This window comes from Topomyia yanbarensis, chromosome 2, assembly GCF_030247195.1.
Source record: "Topomyia yanbarensis strain Yona2022 chromosome 2, ASM3024719v1, whole genome shotgun sequence".
NCBI classification, from domain to species: domain Eukaryota; kingdom Metazoa; phylum Arthropoda; class Insecta; order Diptera; family Culicidae; genus Topomyia; species Topomyia yanbarensis.
The window spans coordinates 453,352,965-453,360,001 of NC_080671.1; positions in this window are offsets into that span (position 1 = coordinate 453,352,965).

The following is a 7,037-nucleotide window of genomic DNA, read 5'->3' on the forward strand; positions in this document are numbered from 1 at the left end:
GCAAAGATGCTTGCGCTAAGCATTATACGGCGCATATCACTGTAACATTTGTCAGATAATGAGAGCTAGGCATAGGCGCTTCATTAGAATATTGTGACAGTAGTGGTGAGGGCAAACATGAAAGAGGCTGTACTGCAAGCATTCTCTCAACAAAACTGATGGTGTTATATTTACCTATCAACGACCATGCCCACATCGTGATAGTTCCAAGAAGCCTCTCCTTTCGATGGAGGATATAAACATGAAAGTTCCTGAGTGCTTTATCTGAAAATTCAATTCATGAAAAGGCGGACACTCACATTAGAATGGTAATGAGAAGGCGGACACCTAGACATTAGAAGATGATATTTATGACAGATCGCATAGCGTAGTTTCTCAGTATTTCTTGTCAGAGGACGCTCAATATTTGGCAAATTTCGGTGGACAATTCAAGTTTAGGATTCCCAAAGGTATCAGCAAACCTTCGTTCAAGGGGATGGACAATGGTCGCGACTTCATTCGGATGATTCTCGTGTCATGTCCAATCTACGTTCGTTGAATGTGAATCTACGGCGTATTAGGATCGTGGATAGTGGTATCAATGCTTGTGGGGACGGTTATCGCGACGTTAAACATGTTGTCTGGTCGTGCGCGTGATGATCTAGCGCCAGATCTCTGTTAAACGAATCCCTTCGGTCTCGTACCAGTACGAGATGTACCGGCTATCCTCGATCTCTCATGTATATCTCTCGAATACATAATATTGTACATGATGAATCATATTTGTATACATATTTTTGAACATGATAATCTGGTCCCAGAAGAGTTCCCAGTGGATCCAAGGACTGTTCAACATCACAAATCTCAGCCTCGAGTCGGTACGGTCTACCTGTTTTTTTTTTTACAGGAAACAGTTTCGCACATCGGATTCAATTTAGAGGTGGCTGTTCGCTTGCATTTCGTATTGTATCATACTTTTTTTTCCTTTTCATTAATCGATTGCGTCGTGTTGAGAGCCCTGTGCCTCTTCTCATTTGAACTCGTCTGATTTTTTTTCTTGGATTCTTTGCAAGTTTTAGGGTTAGTTATGTTGGAATCAGCATCGAGCTCTTTGTTGACTGGACAACTTTCTTTTAAAAAATCACTATTTACTTTACCTGATAAGTTGACGCTTCTCCCGGAGGATTCGCCTTGCTATGATGACCTTTCTACAAACACGAAAAGTTGAAATGAAATTCGTATATTATATTTACGAATTCAATCACGGTACTCTTCCTATCAGATTCAATAATTTTGTATAACACGGGACAGTCTCAGCACGCTTTCGTCGAATGCAACGATATTTTCACGACCTCAGTCGATATTGTTAGCAGCTCGCATAGACCAATTCCACATTCTGTAAAAAACTGCAATAATCAAGTTTTAAAATATTAGGTTTGTTTAACATTTAAATTAATACATTCTTGCTCTCAAATATCTCGATTAGACTGCCTCCTAGTCGTTCTTGTTCATGGTCATCTTAATCTCTTCAGGACACAACCACGGTTTCCTAGAGAAGGACACTGGTTACCCTGCTGTATTTGCCTGGATATGGCGACAGTTGAACTGATTGAAACAGCGATTACGTTGGAATGGTTTGCGCGTTAAGTAACTCTTGCAATAATATCCTTTTATTCAAAACGATATCAGATACTGCTCTCGCTAATGCGTTTAGAGATGAATAAAGGGGCTAAGATGAATTAGGACACAGTAACCCTAACAAGTTCGAGAACCATCCATGGTTCTGTGAGCGAAATTGGAGCATGATTTCAATAATTAACGAGTCTAACAGTATGTAAAATGGTTTCACCCCATTTGTGCACATGATTATGAACTTGGAAGAAACTAGACTAATGGTTACTAGAAAAACTCTAGAAAGAGAACTGTGAAGAGAAAACAGCATTTCTGGAAACATATGCCCGGCATTATAATGTCGTTTTTGCTTGAGACAGAAATTAACTCAGTTTCGGACTTAACTGCTGTCGAACCGTTTGTTTGAAGCCAGTTTCGAACCTAGGTTATGCGCCACTGAACTGAAAACTGGGTTGGGCTCTAATCTGAAATATATTTCGGGTTCGCTCACACCACCGCTGTTCTACGATAACCCAAAGCAGTTTCATTAAAAACGTTTGTTTGAAGCAACTAACCTGGGTTAGTTTCTAGGTTCTCATTCGAAAACGGCATAAGGCAACACGTCCAATGCTATAACGATAGGAAGTTGTTCGATTGGTTTCCTTTTTGACCCGAATCCAAACCAACTACAATGGAGTCTTCGCAGTTTCCTTTCCTAGAGTTTTTCTACTGGTTACAGGCCATAGAGTCGAACAAGACCCACATCCGATAGTCTGGGCATGATAAAGTTTGTAAGAAACTTTAAGATATTTCCCATATTAATTCATAATGAGTCATTCATAGTCGACAGTTGGCATTACTCCCTTCACAAGTTTTCCGAAATCTGCGCAATCGATGAGTATTAATCAGTCGAGCTTGTGATGTAGGAGGTGCAAGCAAACGTTACCCTCAAAAGTTAATAATCATGAATCATGGAATTGCTGAACAGCAAAAACCAATCACGGCAGGGGATGCTGATACAAATTTATTTTTGTCTATCATTTATAAGTAGGGTAGAAGATCCCTTATTAATTCTATAAGTCAGGGTGACAAACTACTGTATCGACCACTTGATCAACAATCAATTAATTTCGATCAAATCGGTATCAGAATCTTTTAGGATTTTCGATTGATTGACACCGGCGAGTGAAGTGCACTGGAACTGCACCATTTTTGCACTTTCCAGCAGAAGTGCAAAAAACTGGGTATGTTCCATTGACACTTCCGCTAGAAATTGCACTCCACTACACTGGTGCACATCAATCGAAAATCCCATTTGTTTCATTTCCAAGAAATGCAACTTTCTTGGAAATCGTGACCAGAGCGAAACGTAAAATCAAATCCAGTTAAAGCTATTTAAGATATCAGACGTTGCTCTAATTAATATGTCCTGATGGATGATTGAATGGACGCAGATAGTTTAGGATAGTTTAGGTAATAGTTACCCTAAAATGTTATCAGCGCATAACTTCAATCAGGTCCTGGAGGTAAAGGGCATTAAAAAATAGATTGAAAGGGAAAATGAAGTCAATTGAATTGATTGCAGCTATTTTGTTTTGTTTTGGCGAGAAGCTAGCTTCGAACTTCAGGTTTAATTTTTTATATAGTAACGACATTTAATCGGGTTCAATATTCTCGATTCCATGTTTTGTGTACCTATCAATCTATTTTTACTTTGATGATGAATGCATAGATATTTGGAGACGGTGATAATGTGATAAATATATCTCAAGCCTTAACTTGTCCACGGAAGCTAAAAATAGATAACTAGAGGCATATGGCGTCTGCGACGAGTGGTGATAATCGCTTATAGGAGATATTGGGGTTGATGAGTCCTATTATTAGGTATTGGGACTGTAATGGTGATCACGATACTGTTGGGAATTTTCGATGACGTCATCGAAGTTCTTTAGTTATGAGGTGTGTCCAATGAAAAGGTGAATTTTCGCTGTATTTCTTTCTCACCGTTCTATTCATTCATTCCCTATTTTCTGATGGATAGTTTCTAAGATTGCATACCCAATGAGTAGCCACTAGATAATACACATGTTTTCTAAGTCACATTACTTGCCTTAAAAAGAGCCTCAGTTGTTGTTGATTTTAAATATTGCCGTGCCCGTCCTTCCGCTCGCGGTGTGGAATTTTTTTAAGGGAGCAGTGGAACATTAAGGTAGCAGCGGAGTTCATTGCAAAAACTATGCAGAAATATGCATAGCATAATGTCGACATTTCTTAGGTTTGTTCGTGTGTCCTTTACCTTTCCTACAATACCAAATACGAGATTAAAGTAGATCGAAGAGAACATTATGTACATATCAAGTTCAGATCTCTACGTGCCAATCATGTTATCAGACACAGCGCTGCGGAAGACTACATAGAAAAACTTAAGAAAAATTCATCTTTAGTCATGATTCGCTTGTTGGGCCACACCCTCCGTCCATCTAACGAATTTTACTAATGGCAAATGTAAAAAAAACCTTCAAAGAAGGCGTTAGTAGTTCACATCTCAAGCTGTTATCAGATTTAATAAATTTCAATTAACCATGTACTGTAAGGCAACTTAGTTAAAAAAAAGTAAAACAGGGCCAAAAAATTGTCCACACAGCTCTCGTTTAAATATGATTTTGATTTTGGAGTACACCGCTTCAAATTTGGACAAATTTCCAAACAGTATACAACTAGGTTTGCACGTTTCTTTATCTCACATTCAATGTACAAGTTAGGTTTCTATTTACTATCACGTTTTGGTGTAATCACCAAAGATTTTGCTGTAACAATTTTTTTGACTGTGGATGGGGGCGGTACAAAAGGCCAAATCACAAAAAAACGAAACACAAAACTGTTACTGGCTGGCAGATGGCCAGCCTTTGAAATGTCCCTAGTCCCTGGTCAAGCCACGAGGGAACTATGTATAATATTTGCAAGTTTGACACAGTTCTGCTCGTTATTCGATTTCAGCATAATTTTGTTTAAATCAAGTAGAATTTGTGTGTGAGAACTCGCCATTTCTGCAAATGCGTATATTTTTAAATCCAACTACTTAAAACACGAAATCGAATGCAGCCAATGCACAAAGAACATTAAATAACATGCTGTGAACATTAAAATGACAGGCAGACAGGCTTTTAGTGAACACAGCCGCAATCTGCTTCTGCGTCGGTACATATTTCACTTTGACGTGACCGTTCTGGATACACTCACGGATAAAGTGGTAACGTATATCCAAATGCTTCAACCTCTTTTTGATCACGTGGTTCACTAGCAATGTGGATACATGATTGATTGCCCTCGAATAGCGTTGTAGGAGAATTGATATCGGTTCCGAGGTCTCCTAGAATATTCCTGAGATATATCACATCGCACGCTGCTTGGCTCAATGATACGTACTCTGCTTCAGTCGACGAAAGAGAGACGGTAGTTTGCCTTCTTGTAGTCCACAGTACCAAGTTTCCATGCCTCCAGAATTTGATTTACGGTCGTTGATATGATATCGCTTCTCCAGTCGGCGTCGGCGTAACCAACCAGAAGCTCCGCATTTACATTGCGCCGATACACAAAGCTCAAGTCCTGTGTGGCCTGGAAATAGCGAAACACACGTTACAAATGCGTCCAGTGAGTGTCCGTTGATCTACTCTGGAACCCAGTTAAGCTCAGTCGGAAATGAACCGGAATTCTGGCTGGTTCCAGCTCGAATTCCAGTTCATTTCCGGCTGAACTTTACTAGGATAGTTCACGGCGGAACTGATGTCAGGGCCAGATAATAACATTAGATAAGTCAGGTATCCAGCAAGCCCACGATATGGATGCTGCGTTACCGTTTCCGATTCGTTTCGTTTCAATTTCAGGCTAACTTCCAAAGGAGTCGACATTGGTTGGCAGTCTTGCATGCCGATTCGTTTTAGTAGAGCGCGAAGGTACGGAGAGTGAATTGCGAGGTCCTGAATCAAAGTTTCAACATTAACTTATTAAAGCGTTCGCTTCGGGGTGCCTGCTGAAGACCGTACAATGATTTGTTCAATTTACACACGCTACCTCTCAAATCCTGAAGTTAGGCGCATAAATTTCCGTTGAAAAAGGCGGTACGAACATCCATTTGCTGGACATACAGATCCTGCAGAACCGCCAACAATGTACGTACGGTGCTCATACGAACGACTGGTGCGTATGTTTCTTGGTAATCAAAACCATGACGTTGAGAACAACCCTTCGCCACGAGACGAGGTTTGTACCTATCGATACTTCAATCTGTCTTATGCTTTATGAAAGACCCACTTACTTGAAATTGCACACTCACCATCAGGGAGATTTACCAGATCCCACGTGCGGTATGAGTATAACTTATTTGACGCAAAAATTCGTTCTACTTGTGGTGTGTGCGTGTTAACTGTCCTATCTCCCACTAGCCGATAGTGATTTACAGAAAAAGTCCAAATAACGGATTGAGGTGGATGTTAGCTTAATTGACTTTCCGATGACCCATTTTGTATACAGCGCCATACACGTTCCGAGGTCATCGTTTCATCAACTAGCCCCGCCTTAATGTTTGTATCAATTGGATTTTAACGTTACAGTGAAACTTTCGATTCCTTACATTATATAAATTTACACATGTATATTAGAAAACTTACCAGTTTTTCAGTTTTTTACCTTCTTTCCTATCTTCTTATTTATGTCTCATTCAACTCGTATCAAATATAAGAAAAGAGAAGAGGAAAAAAAGAAAGAACTGATTGACATCGTGTCTCCCTCAGCGCTGTCGTACCTCTGAGCTTGGTATCACTGTTGGACTTGGAGATCTCCTAGGAGCAATCCACGGTGAGTGAAATACGAGGCTTGGTTGTCCTTAACTATCCTCAGGAGAAGCGTCTGTTGATCGATTTCATCGTCTATGTTAAGAAATGTGGGAATGTCGTTGCTGCATCTCCCTTCGACTATACTACCTGCCTATTCAATTTCAAAATTTTAATATGGTACAACTAAATCGCAGAGAACAGACATCCAAATTCGTACAACTTTTAAACTTGCTTTAAAATACTTTTTTAGCTATTTGACCTAATATTCGCTAGAACACTACGGCCACCATACTGACATATCCCAATATAATTATGACGGTCACTTGACCATCAATTGTGTGGTACACTGTCAATTTAGTAAAACTGTGCCGTAAATTTTTACTCAACTTTTACGCTTGAGGTGGACGTTCTGTTTTCTTTGCCTAAATTGATGTTGCTACTTAGTTTTGCACTACCCAGAGGGAACTTCGCCTTAATCCCATTTCTTTGTCATCAAAGTTATGTGATATTTGTTATGGAATATTGTTTGTTTGGGACCATTCTTAAACCATGTCTCGCATACATGAAAAAAATAGTCCAAAATACACTTCCCCTCCAAGCATTTTGCAAATTGTT